General features: G+C 46.7%; 1 pseudogene across 1 annotated transcript; it reads left to right on the top strand.

Moving 5' to 3' along the window:
- Positions 1 to 1,922: 1,922 nt before the first annotated feature.
- On the top strand, positions 1,923 to 10,269 carry LOC308691854 (NACHT, LRR and PYD domains-containing protein 1 homolog; annotated as a pseudogene). Its single transcript has 6 exons — positions 1,923 to 2,169; positions 2,443 to 2,619; positions 3,260 to 3,508; positions 4,503 to 5,766; positions 9,140 to 9,226; positions 9,942 to 10,269. The product of its transcript is annotated as an NACHT, LRR and PYD domains-containing protein 1 homolog (transcript).
- Positions 10,270 to 14,214: the final 3,945 nt, after the last annotated feature.

Raw genomic sequence — 14,214 nt, 5'->3', positions numbered from 1 at the left:
CAGCCGGTTGTCATCCACGGTTTCAGAGCTGCAACGCATGTCTGATTTGTCGTGAGATGAAGTGAACCTGTTTTCCACGCTTTCGCTGGAACGCGCCGTTTCAGCCACAGCTGAAAAGGGCGCATGTGTAGCAGACCCAGCCGCAACACCGTCGAGGCTGAGGCCATGAGACCCATCATCCTCTGAAACATTCTGAGGGGAAGATTCTTCCCTACGGTGAATGTTGCTGCAAAGCGCTGAATTGCCGCCGCGCGCTCTCGCGTCAGGCGCGCTATCATAGACCTGGAGTCCAAATCTATCCCCAGAAAGGATATTTCCTGACTGGGGGATAGAATGCTCTTGGCCCAGTTGACTCTGAGACCCAGCTAATCCAGATGGGCCAACAGTAAAATCTTGTGTGACACCAATTCCTCCTTCGACTGGGCTAATATTAGCCAGTCGTCCAGATAATTCAGGACTCTCACACCCCGTCGTCTGAGGGGCGCGAGCGCCGTGTCCATGCACTTCGTAAATGTACAAGGTGCTAAAGACAGGCCGAAGGGAAGGACGGTGTACTGATAAGCCTGGCCCTCGAAGGCGAATCTCAAGAATGGCCTGTGACGGGCTGCTATTTGGATCTGAAAATAAGCGTCTTTCAGATCCACTGATATAAACCAGCCCCCCGGTCGGATTCGAGCGAGGATTTGTCTGGTCGTGATCATTTTGAAAGATTGTATCATCAGCGCTTTGTTTGTCTGAGATCTAATCTAGGGCGGAGTCCGCCGTCTTTCTTTGGTACTAAGAAATAACGGCTGTAAAACCCTGACTCGCTCTGGGCTAAAGGAACGCGTTCCACTGCCCCTTTTTTTTCAGTAAATTCGGTATCTCGGCGCGAAGTAGGTGTGCTACTTCTTGATTCACCGACGTTTCGACCCGTGCTGTGAAGCGCGTAGCCTGACTATGTCAGACTTCGTACTTCCGCTCAATTTCAGTTTGCTTCTGTACTCAGTCTGAGACAGCGACCTATCTTTCCGTTTTCCTCCGGCCTCAAAACAGCCGGCCAATCAACAAACAGAGGGCGGGCTGAGAGCCGTGACGCTATTTGTACCGTGGATGCGTATTTACTTCACATAATCTGCAAAAGTCATTTACAGCCATGTTCACTCCGGTATTTTGCTCGATGGTTTTGTTTTCGCATTATACATGTGTTTACAGTGGAAGTTAGATGCGGCTGAGCATGCGCATAACACACGCCATAACCAAATGTTATGTGATTGGCTTACTGGTAACCAATGATTTTAAACTTCAGACAAGCGCCCCCCCCCCACCACCACCACCGCGAGAAAACACTTTTCAATTATGCCCTTCCAGACCAAGCAGAGCAGTGGGCACCTTTGCTACATTCAAAACATCTTCGGCTTGAGCCGGAATATGACCAGACATAATGCTCTTTTTGAGATTGTTGTGGGTCGCTGTAAAAACGGCATTTGTGTGCAGGCGAGCGAGTTTTGGAACCGGCTGGTTGATTGCTAAGTACACTCTTTGAGTCTTCGAGCCCGTTTTTCGAGCCCGTAGGCGCGGCCGATCAAGGCTGACGTGTTCCGGCAGGCTTTGGTGGGCAGAGTTGACTTGGCACGCCATCCAGCGGAGGGTGGACACAAGTGCGCTGCCACTGCTTCCTCAACCGGAGGAACAGAGAGATATCCCTTGTCCTTCGCATTGTCGACCGCAGAGAGCGTGGAAGAGACAGAGGATCTCAGCCTGGCTGAGTACGGGGCTCCCCACGATTTGGAGAGCTTGTCGTGAAGCTCGGGGAGGAAGGGAGCGGGCCTAGAAACAGGTGCAGAGTGGCGTCCTGTGAGAAAGCAGCCATCCAACCTGTTGGCCGCAGGCTCCTGGGGCATGGTCCAGTCAAGGCCAAGGTCTTCAACGGCCTTCGAGAAATGGCGGAGAAGCTCAGCGTCGACCCTCAGGCCCTCACGCTGTACTCCTGTGTCAACGGGGTGGGGTCAGGGATAGATCCCGACCATTCCTCGCTCCCGGACGCCAGGAGAGAGCAGCCGTCCTCCTCCATAGCATCCCGCTCTGTCGTCTCGACCGCAGCGGGGCGCTGGCCATCGAGGAAAGAGACGGGGGACTCCGAGAAGGAGGCTCGCGGGGACGCCGCCGGCGAGTTCTCCTTCACCGAAGGTTCTGGTGGCCTTTGAGAGCTGCGCTTTTTACGGCGTGGCCCAACAGAAGACATGGGAAAAGCGGACTTGACGCGAAACAAGGCCTGTCGAGCCCGCAGGGTCGAGAGAGGCAGAGATTCGCATTCCTGGCAGCTGCCATCAGCGAGCGCGTGGTCCGCGTGATCCTTTCCCCGGCAGGAAGCGCAAAGCAAATGGCGGTCCCCGTCGCTGAGAACGGCTCTGCATGAGCCGCAGGACATGGTTGGCATTTAAAATGCCTTTGCTCTTTAAGGAAACGCGTGTGTCGCAGCGGCGAACACACACGGAGCAGTGGAAAAAGGATATGGGCGCCGGATATCGCAGCAGGTACGGCGAGCGAAGGCGGCAATCCGGCCGGCGTCCTCGAATCTCAAGCTCGTCCCGCTGAAGGCTTTTCGCCGGCGCGGCTTCTTCTCAGAGATCCAGCGAAGTGAAGTCACTCACTGAAGGAGATGAAATCATCATGCAGCATCAGCGGTGGGTATTTATAGCCTTGTAGCCACACCCATTTTGGCGGGTCATGACGTAGCGTGGGAAGGCTTCCTATTGGCGCTGTAGTCATGCCAAGATGTGCTGATAGGTTGCAGCTGTCTCGCCTAGGTCTGCCTGATGCAGCAAATGCATTTTACTTTAGTAAAAGAACTAGGCGTTGTAAGCTCCATATATGGTTATTTCGGGGTGTACTTTAAGATATACTTTCGTTATTAATTTTTCTACATGCCACTTAATTTGCTTTATACCAATAGTATTCTTTAACCATGGGCCACAAAAGCTCTCTTCAACCATCTCACACTACATGCGTTATGTTTCATTTCCTAGAGGACAACTTAAGACAGCTCTCTACAACACGTCATAGACACTTATGAGACACCATGGACCAAGACTCAGAGCGTAAGTAGTTACCACAGTAAAAGCAGAGATAGTCATATGAAAAAAAGTCTGCATTACACTGATTAAAAGTGAAGTTGCCCAAATAAGTACTTGCTACATTATAGAATATGCCGTTCTTGAATCTTATGAAATCACGTCCTTCCTTGTGAGCAGTTATCATGTTATAATCTCTCTACCAGGTGCTCGGTTTGTGGATGCCCACTGGGATGAACTTGTCCAGAGAGTACAGATGGTGATGCCGATAGCGGATGAGCTGCAGTCCGGTGGCATGCTGGAATATGAGCCGTACTGTAAGATCAGAGCAGCAGATATTAACCAGGAGAAAATGAGAGAGTTATATAAAGTGTTGCACTCTGGAGGAGACAAGGTTAAATCTGCATTTTATTCTAGCCTGGAAAAGCATGAGCCATCTCTGTTTAGAGACATAGGTAAGAGCACACTAATTTGGGCTATTATACCACATGTGTCTAGACCTACAGTATATACTGAGATATGTACTGTTAAAATATGTACTTTTACAGGCATTGCACAAATTGCAGAAGCTCTTGTAGAAACCTTAAATATTTTGTCTTAACTTTCCATCTTGTTAACTTATTTCCGTCAGGACCACTATCGTCAAATACGCTTGACAATTAGCATATGTTTTGGATTGGGGTTATGGTTCTGTTCTGGGCAGCCTAGCATGGATAAGAGCAGGGAGAGCAGCAATAACCCCCTTTAGGGTAAACGGAACAGAAACAACATGAATGTATTGCAGATATCATTAATGTCAATATTTTAATGTATAACATAATTCAAGAATTTAGTCTGATTCAAAAGGGGAATCAGAAGGCCAAATCCTGACTGACGAGAGGAGGAGCTGGGGATGGAGAAGGGTAATTAGCTCCTGAGAAACGTTGATAAGCTGTTGATAATACTGGAGGAGCTTATATATTAATACAGTGATAGGCGTTGTATTCCTAAAGGTAGATGTGCATAGACTTTGAGTACGTTTAGTGTTTTCAATGATGTGCAGTCTGTACGTATTTTTTCCCTTCTCAAAAAATGTGTATCACCAATACTGTTAGTTTAGGGCAGTTGTGGCAAGAACCTTATGTGGTGGTGGTCTAATAAATTTGTTCAACAATAGATAGACAGACAGACAGTGAGATAGATAGATGTAAAATGTTTGAAAATATATGTGAAATAACCTTAATCAATATATCAATTAATGTATCAAGTGTGTCTAATGTTCTTCAGGCTCCAAAGGACATCACACACACTCTGAAAAAACACATTCCTCAGGTGACTGATGAATTTTATAATAATATGTTTTAAATATTGCACTCCATCGACCTCGTAATTTAGTTGGTATTTCTCTGCTCTGGAATTTCTTACTGTATTAGAATCAGAAAACTCTTTGAACATTGACCGTTTCTACAGAAATCAGCTCAGTGATTCCCAAATATATGAAGCTGATCTGCAGCGAGTATCAGTATGTGACTGAGTATAACTCACTGCCTGGTGATCGTGTGCTGCTGTCTGAGCGCTACACACAACCTCTGATACTTCAGAAACATAGAGATCGAAAAGAGCGAGAAGAAGAGATCTGCTCCAGTGGAAAGCGCTTCCAGCAGGTCCTCAGCTCCAGGAGCAGTGGAGACTCTGTCCATCTCAGCTCTCTGTTCGACCCAGATGACCACGGGAACAGTCCTAGTTCTGTGATACTGCAGGGAAATTCTGGAAACGGGAAATCTTTCACTGTGCAGAAGATCATGATGGACTGGGCATCTGGTGACCTCTACAAAGGGCGGTTTGATATTGTCTTCCACTTAAAGTGTAAAGAAATAAATCTCATTCCTGGCGAGAAGTGTTTGGTGGAGATCTTGAGCTGCAGTTGTAGTTTATCATCACATGAGATCTCACAGATTTTACAGCAGTCGCCAGAGAAGGTGCTTGTGGTCATTGATGGATTTGATGAGCTGAAACTCTCACAGGACATTAATGACATGTCGGCACACACTGATCTGCTTCAGAAAGCCTCACCTGTGGACACTCTTTGTGCCCTGCTGAGGGGTCGAATCCTGCCAGAGTCTCTCCTGCTGGTCTCCTCCAGATCTACAGCTACAGACACACTCAGTAATCTGCTCAAAGGACCTCAGCGTTTCTCTGAGATTGTGGGATTTTCAGAAAAGGGGGTGGAGGAGTACTTCCAGAAGTTCTTTCAAAATGAGAAACTTTTCAGGGAGGCTTATACATATGTGAAGGCAAATGAAACCCTCATCACTGCCTGCTCAATCCCTGTGTTCTGCTGGATCATCTGCACAACTATCCAGGAGTGATTCAAATATGGTGCAAATAAGACAAGCGGACTGGAAACCACCACCTCCATCTACGTGGACTTTGTGTGCACTCTTCTGGAGCATCACTGCCAGGGTTTGAGTCAGTCCGTCCCGACCCTGCTAAGGAGTCTGGGTCAGCTGGCAGAGAGAGGGATGCTGGAACAGCAAGTCCTGCTGGATGAGAAAAGTGTGAATGAAACTATTTCAGACCCTGCTGGAAATCCATTCTTGTGCAAGTTCCTGTTTAGGAGACGAATCCGCCAGGAGACGATGTTCAGTTTCATGCATCTCAGCTTTCAGGAGTTCTTCACTGCTCTGTACTATGTCCTTCTGGATGAAGAAGAGTTCCAGAGAAAACTTACAAGGTCACCTTTCTTTGGTCGTTTCTCAAAACGACGTTTTGCAGCTGTGGTGCAATTTGCATTTGGTTTGTTGAATAAGGATGTGAGACTCACACTTGAAAAACATGGTCTGTTCATTCGTCCAAAAACACAGGCTCATCTGAAAGAATGGATTTTGAAAGAGGTCAAAAGTCATTACGTTTCCTTGTTTTCGGAAACAGTTTTAGTTCTTCACTGTCTCTATGAACTTCATGAAGAAGACTTTGTGAAAGAAGCAATTCGATCCTGGAAAAAGATTGATCCACGTGATGAATTTCTCAGTAGAACAGACGTCTGTGTCCTGCTGTACTGCTGTCAGTGCTGTCAGAGCATTGATGAAATTTCTAATTTGCGTTTGACATCGGAAGATTTGTCAATGATTTTGCCTGTACTTCACAAGATTAAAAAAGCAAGGTAAATGCGTTGGTCTAAAACAGATATTTGGCAGATGTAATTGATATCTAATCTCTAATTTGCTATTGCAAGTTAAACTTAATTAGTCTGTACAGTGATGTTCTGTATTTGATTTTGAAGATTGACTATAGAAGATCCATCAGACTCTGATCTCGTTGAACTGATCAACGCTCTCACGAGAGGACAGACCCTGAGCTCACAGCGGTGATGTTATAAAATAAAATCTTATACATTTCATGTGTTATGCACACATGCTATCATCCTTTAATGTGCTTTTGTTTAACTTATGTGCTTTGGTTTGCAGTGTTCGTGTAAGCACCGGCCAATTAATGTATAGTCATGTCTACTCACTTGATCTGTCAATCAACAAAGAGCCGTCCAGGTGAAGAACAAGTTAATTTTTTCTTTTTTCTTTTCATCTAATAGTTTTTTTCTCATGATAACCAGAAATAATTATATGATTAATATGTTTTGGATAACCAATTATATCATCATCTTGTTCTCCTGTTTATCTGCCATACTTGGTCTCCGCAATCTAATAGATAATAATTTTAATAGTAATAATACAACTAAATTGGCCACCCAAAACAGTAAAAAAAAAAAATAAGGTACACAATTATATCTTTTTTTACTATTGCTAATGATGCAAATATTAGCTGGTGCCCAGCAAACCACAATTTAAAAGCTATTATATGGGTCCCACTTTATATTAAGTGGCGTTAAGTACTATGTACTTACATAAAAAAATAAGTACAATGTACTTATTGTGTTCATGTTGTATTGTAAAACACTTTTGCTGCTATTGAGGTGTGATACGGGTAAGGTTAGGGACAGGTGTGGTGGATTGGGTAGGTTTAAGGTGTAAGGGAAGGGTCAACTGTGTAATTACAAATGTAATTACATAAATTAATTACAGCTGTAATTACATGCAGGAATTTTTAAAATGTAAGTACAATGTAAAAACATGTAGTTACACAATAAGTACATTGTATCAAATGATTAATTTCAATGTAAGTACATGTAAGTACATAGTACTTAAAGCCACTTAATATAAAGTGGGACCATTATATGTATGTTTTTTTGTCGCTAGAGGTCATTAACCATTTTCCAGTAACAAATGCGTAGGTTGATGACGCAAAGCGGAATTATGAATGGATAAAATAATCGTCATGCTGAAGTATCTAATAATGTTTATGGATGAGTGAATACATTGATGTTTTTAACATGACTGTGGTGTGAAGCAGGTCGCGATTGCTAATGAGAGACAGATATCTGTATGGGATTATTTTTGTGCCTTTACATTTGACTCTCATGATATTTTCATTCATTTCTTGAAAAGTTATAATCCCATACAAGTTCTGATTTAATACTCACACAGGTCAGTTTATTAGATGAATTAAACTTGTGAGGTAACACAGCGCTGTTTCACTTGGTCTAACGTTACACTATCAAACTAAACTGCATTTGAGTGTGTTGAAAGTTATGTTATTCTATGTGTTAGTTTGTCTGTATGAGACTAGCAGTAAGCTAGATCAACATTAGATACTGATCATATTCTAACATTTCATAATGTTGAGCTATATAACATTGATTAGTTTTATGTACATTTGCTCACCTGTCTAATAAAGAGTGGCGTTTCTGTCAAGTCCAAGTTAGTTGCGGACATGGAGCTCTCGGCATCTCGAAAACGCCACGCTGATATTGATCCTCGTTTTAGTTCTCCTTTTGTCCCAAAGTCTGCTTGCCATGGTCCATAATGTTTAAACGAAACAACAACAGTGTGAGCGTGCCGCTAGACGTAATGCAGTTGTCCAGGGATAACCAGGGATAACGCGGATATTATGTCATTGACAGGTGACAAGTGAACAGGGAGTCAGGGATGAGCCATTATTTAAAATAGGAATTTCTCTGAAATTAAAAATCGTTGGGAACTTGTGGGATATTGTAAGTACACAATTGCAGGAAATATATCAAACTGTGCAAGTGATTTTTGTATATTTTATTACAAAACATATTGAATTTAAAAAAAATCACAAACAGATATTCTAAGCAAGAAATTATTGACTTATAGACACAACAACAACTTGAATCTTTTTTTTAATTTCTTTTTTATAGTATCTACTTAAAGATTTATCTGCGTCACCATCCAGATTTGATATCATTCAGTCTCACTTTTCAACACTCTTCGTCGACTATCTACATCGACTGGACCAGACTTTTTCAGATAATTCACCAAAGGGATTCAGATGCATTACTGTCATTTCTCTATTCCTTCTCTAAACTGAAAAAGATGGTAATGAGAGTGAGGTGTCTAACTGAGATGTTGTCTGTCTGGACCCTCCAGATGACCCAGAACTGCCCCAGTCTAACCAAACTCACGTGAGAAACATCTGAAATCACCTCTGTCCTGTTTTGAATTTGTCTGCTGATAAGTATCTAATATTCAATGGGATAGTCCATCCAAAAAGAAAATCTTCTTCTGTGTTCTGCAGAAGAAAGAAAGACACACAGGTTATGAATGGCATGGCAGAGTTTAATTTTTTTTTGTAGTGAACTAGCCTTTTAAAACATTAAAAGGCTATGAATTAATGACACTGATCACACAGTCACTCACCTTTGAGGAATTGAAAACCTCAGAAACACAAAATGGTTTAGTAAACAAAGGAACTATTGTATTTTTTAAAATTATTATATTAATTTATTATTATTTTATTCATTTATTTTATTATTATTATGTATTTATTTTGGCAGTTTAGCAATTTTGCAATGCTCTTGCTATATCAGATAACCTTACAAAGCAAATTAAACCGCCCATCTGTAGTACATGGCCTTCATCCATTTAAACTGTTATGGAATTGTTTAAATGAATGTTCAAGAAGCAAATGGGAATAATGGCATTATCATTCTTAATCATTTTATGTGTATAATGTGTTTCCACATCTAGGATAAATGCTGGCTTTTTACTGGAGGATGGAATCCAGATCTTGCAGAGGTCAAACACAAGACCAAGTTGTGTGATGGCATTTAACGGGTTTGTATTGGTTTATCATTATATAGATTACAGGCTTTAAAAAGGAGACAAAAACACCATAAAAGAACGACTTTTAAGGCATATTCCATGTCTTCTGAAGTCACATAATACATTTTTGTAAGGAACAAACCAAAAGCTTGAGAATTTTTATTCATAAATGAAGTTCCCTTTAGAGAGTACTCTCGTATTGCGTTAAGCTTAGCCTAATCACTATGGGAAAACTCCTTTTCTCGAGAATATTGAAGCCAAATTTATCCTTATAATTTGTAGAATGTAAAACGCAGTGCAGTTGCACAGCAGACACCATCAGAGCATACTAGCGCGCTGATTGGCTGTGCTGAGGCAACTGCACGAACCTATGGCGAGAAGGCTGGGACGCGTGGACCCGCCAGAATGGGCGTGGCCTAAGCTTATAAATCCCGCTTTCGCCAAAGGTGAATTTGAATCTCCTTCAGCTCGCTGACGCTGACCTCCGGATTCAGAAGCCGTCGCCGCCAAAAAGGCCTTCAGCAGAACGAGCCACCTGCTTAGCAGTGCTGAGGATGCCGGTTCCTGTTGCCTGGACGCCGCCTTCAGCCGCTGTTCTGCTCTGCCATCCGGCGAGCAAAATATCCTTTACATGCTGTGTTTGTGTTCGCCATTGCAACATAATCACTCACAAAAGAGAAAATAAGGCATTGTTTCAAATGCCTTGTGAATCCTGTTCCCCGTGTAGAGGCCCTCTTTTCGGCGGAGATTGTCACATCCTCTGCCCCGCGTGCTTAGGCCATGACCACGGCGATGCTGCACTTTCCAAGGGCGGCTGCCCTGAGTGCGACGAGATGGCGCTTTCGACCCTGCGGGCTCAACTCGCCTCCTTCAACGAGGACTCTGTCCCCGCTGCTCTCCCTCATCTCTCACTCGGCCCGCGCAGGAAGAAGCGCCTCGGACAGAGAAGACCAGAGCACGTGAGCGAACCCACGCCGGATCTCTCCCCATGTGTGTCACTCTCTGAACCTCCTTCACCGGTCGTGTTCACACAGGATGACCAGCTCCCTTCATAGTTAGCGGCCGGCCCTGTTTTCTTCGGTGGACCGGAAGCAGAGGAGGATGATGACGACAGCTTTTCTCTCGCTGCGTCACAGAGTGAAGAATGGTCGGGCTCTGTCTCGAACGCGCATTCCACTCAAGACAGCACTTGTGGCATTAGGGCTTCCCTTGACGCTGATCTAATGCGACTGCTGACAAAGGCCGTGGGAGACTTTGGGCTCGAATGGTCTCAGCCCGCGGAATCTTTGCAAAGTTGACTGGACGAGTGGTTCCTGCAAGGCCGCGTCAAGCCCCTCTGCAAAGGCCCGCCCCCTTCTTCCCTGAAGTACACGACGAGCTGACTAAGTCATGGAAAGCGCCATTTTCTGCCTGTCTGAAATCTTCGGCTTCTTCAGTGATCTCGACACTCGACGGCGCGAAGGAGAAAGGGTATGACAGCATTCCACCGCTGGAGGAAGCTGTCACCGCGCATCTTTGCCCACTCTCCGTTAGAGGATGGCAGGCAAAAGCAACACATCCATTGAAGCCCTGCCGTACCACATCTGCTCTCGCTGGCCGAGCGTATGCCTCCGCCGGTCAGGCTACTTCGGCGCTTCATACCATGGCCATCCTCCAAGTGCTTCAGGCCCAGATTCTCCGCTCGATGGACGAGTCAGGCCCTGATCCAGAGACGTTTAAGGACCTGCGTAGTGCTACTGACTTAGCGCTGCGCGTTACGAAGGTCATCGCTCAGGCGGAACATGGCGATCGTTACTGTGTTAGAGCGACATCTTTGGCTAACCCTCACGGAGATGAAAGATGCAGAAAAAGCTCCCATTTTGGACTCTCCCATTTCCACCACGGGCCTCTTCGGCCCGGCAGTGAAAGGGTTTGCTGAGTGCTACACGGAAGCACAGAAGGCGTCACAAGCCATGCGTCATTTCCTCCCCAAGTGCTCTAGCTCTGCTTCGAGCCGAGGGCGCCACCGCCTCCTCAGCCTTCAAAGACAGCACTGCCGCCTTTCCAGCCGCGCACTGTGATGAAGCCTTGTTATCGTTCTCGCTCCGCGAACCGTCACAAGCCGTCAGAACGAAGGGATCCTCGACACAATGCTGCGTCGAAACCCGAGCCTCCAAAGTCTTCCTGACCTCAGAAAGAAAAAGACAGTGGTTAAGTCCCGCCGCGGCCGGATCATCACCACAAACTCTCGCTACACTTCTCTCAGTCCCCTCTATTCAGGCGGCTGGAGATGTTGGTATTGCAGCCAACGAGCCTGTCACAAAACATGCACGCCTGCATACAAATGCCGTTTTAACGGCGACCATAATAAAACTCAAAAAGAGCATTTTCTCTGTTGTCAATGTAGGCAAAGTGCCCACTACACAGTATGCACCCCTACAAATAAGCACTGTTCACACAGCGCCACAAAATCATACAGTTCTCCGCTCCCCGGCTCACGCCGAGCGTGCTCTGAATGTAGAGCGCCCGCCCACTATTCAGTGCGCGCCACTACACATAAGCGCTGTCCCTACAGTGTCACAAGCTCCATACAACTGGGTAGCCGAGTCCCCTATAGAAAGTGGTCCACCCCAGACATGATTCAACCCCTTGCTATGCGGGCCGAGGCCTGGCAGGCCATTCCCGGTAATTCAGATTGGGTGTTGAACATAATAAAGCGAGGTTACTCACTACAGTTTGTTTGCAGACCCCCGCGCTTTCGCGCCGTGGTTGAGACATCGGTGAAAAGCGACGTGAGTCACGTGCTTCATACCGAAGTGTCGAAATTATAAACAAAAGGGGCTATAGAACATGTTCCCTTGGAAATGAGTGAGTCAGGCTTCTACAGCCGCTACTTCCTCTTTCCGAAAAAGGATGTGGTCACAAGCCCATATTAGATCTCAGACATCTGAACAAGGAACTTATGACGCGCTCGTTCAGGATGCTGACGATGAAACAAATGCTCGTGCAAATTTGCCCGGAGGATTGGTTTTTCACTTATTTTCTCATCCAGATAGGACCCCATCACAGGCCATTCTTGAGATTAACCTTCGAGGGGCAGGCTTATCAGTACAAAGTCCTTCCATTCGGTTTGTCCCTTACATCTCGTACATTTATGAAATGCATGGATGCCACTCTCGCTCCCCTGAGACTTCAGGGTGTGCGAATACTGAACTACCTCGACGATTGGCTGGTTATAGCTCAATCAGAGGCACAGCTGATAACTCAAACGTCTGGGTCTCAGGATTAACAGTGCCAAAAGTGTATTGTCTCCCAGCCAGAATATTTATTTTCTGGGGACGGTCATAGACTCAGTTCAGATGAGAGCGCGGCTTACGTCACAGCGCGCACGCGCGCCATTCAGTGCCTGGCGGAGTCATTCAAGGCTGGCACTCACATTCCTCTCAAACTCTTTCAGAGGATGTTGGGCCTTATGGCCTCAGCATCAGCAGTACTCGAACTGGGCCTGCTGTGTATGCGTCCTCTCCAGCGCTGGCTAAAAACCTGCGCCCCAGCACACGCGTGGCGATCAGGCCACCTGCACATCAAAGTGAACCCAATGAGGGCGCTTCGCGCCCTCCACACCCTTCTAACCGCCAAGATGGGTGTGGCCAGTGTGTATATAAGGAGGGCTCACAGGCTGAAAAATCTGATTTTCTTGTCTTCAGCGAAGCTCTTTGCATCGCTGGATCTTGAGAGCCGCTGCCGTTGAAACCAGCGGCCAGCAAGCCTAGGACAGCGCCTGAGGAAGCCGGTCGCCTTCGCCGCCTTCAGCCATCCGTGCCTGCTACGCTATCCGGCGACATATCCTTTTATTACTGCTGTGTGTGTTCGCCCTACGACACACACTTTCTCTCACTGTTCTAAAAGAGCACGAGGCGTTTTTGTCAAAATGCCTCGTTTTTCCTGCGGCTCGTGTCGCGCCCCGCTCAGCAACGGAGACCGCCACCTCATCTGTGCTCTCTGCCTGGGCCGCGAGCACGCAGCCACCGCACTCTCTACGGGCGGCTGCCCCGAGTGCAAAGAACTTTCAATGTCGACCCTGCGGGCTCGACTTGAAGTTTTCGACCAAGCTGTCGCTCTGCCTGTCCCTGCCGGGCCGCGCAAGAAGAAGCGCCGCTCGCAGAGACCACCGGAGACTGATGTGACTGAGGGGCTCGCCGGAACCTCTCCCTCGAGCTTCTCTCTCGCCCCCTCTCCGCCCCCCCTCCCGGCCGCTCAACCGCCGGCTCTGGCCCGCGCCGCCGCCGCGTCAGGGGATGAGGCGAATGAGATAGATACCCTCCCTCTGTTCGAGCCGCGCAACTGCGCCGCTCACAAGGGATGGCAGAAGCGGACAGTCTTGGAGCTCCCCTGTGGCTCAGTGGTGGAATCTTAGGCTTTCGCGCCAGAGACCCGTGTTCGATCCCGGCTCTCGCGGCAGATACAAATTTATGCTGTTTGCTTCTCCAAGCTAGCGGCCAGCTTTTCTTACATACAGAAAGCGAACCCGCTCTCCCCCTTGTTGGGCCGCGCAGATTGCGCCGTTCACCAAGGGATGACAGAGCGGACGGTCACGAGCAACGTTCAGCGCGCGCGCCTCACTCATCGGCGAAAAGAGGAGAGAGAGTGTTTTAGTCCCGCTGTGGCCGGACCAACCGCCAATTCTCACACATTTCTCAGTCCCCTCTTAAGTTCAGGCGGCTGGAAATATTACTATTGCAGTAAACGAGCCTGTTTGAATACACGCATGCCTGCAAACAAACATGAGGTCGCTCTCTTATATGCTCGCGCTGACCAAAAGTTAATGTGTTCTTCCCTGTGGTTCAGTGGCAGAATCATAGGCTTTCGCGCCAGAGACCCGTGTTCGATCCCGGCTCTCGCGCCAGATAAAAATTTATGGGAACGAGTATTGCGTAACCTGCCGTGACGCGCCACGAGCTTTTGCGCTTCAGACTATGAAAACCAGAGTGTGGTAGAAGAAGGGTGACGTCACACCCTCA

The sequence above is a fragment of the Scardinius erythrophthalmus genome, assembly GCF_964197995.2.
Source record: "Scardinius erythrophthalmus genome assembly, chromosome: 6".
In the NCBI taxonomy this organism is placed as follows: domain Eukaryota; kingdom Metazoa; phylum Chordata; class Actinopteri; order Cypriniformes; family Leuciscidae; genus Scardinius; species Scardinius erythrophthalmus.
The sequence above is the reverse complement of the archived record's forward strand: the minus strand, read 5'-3'. Positions and strand labels throughout refer to the sequence as shown.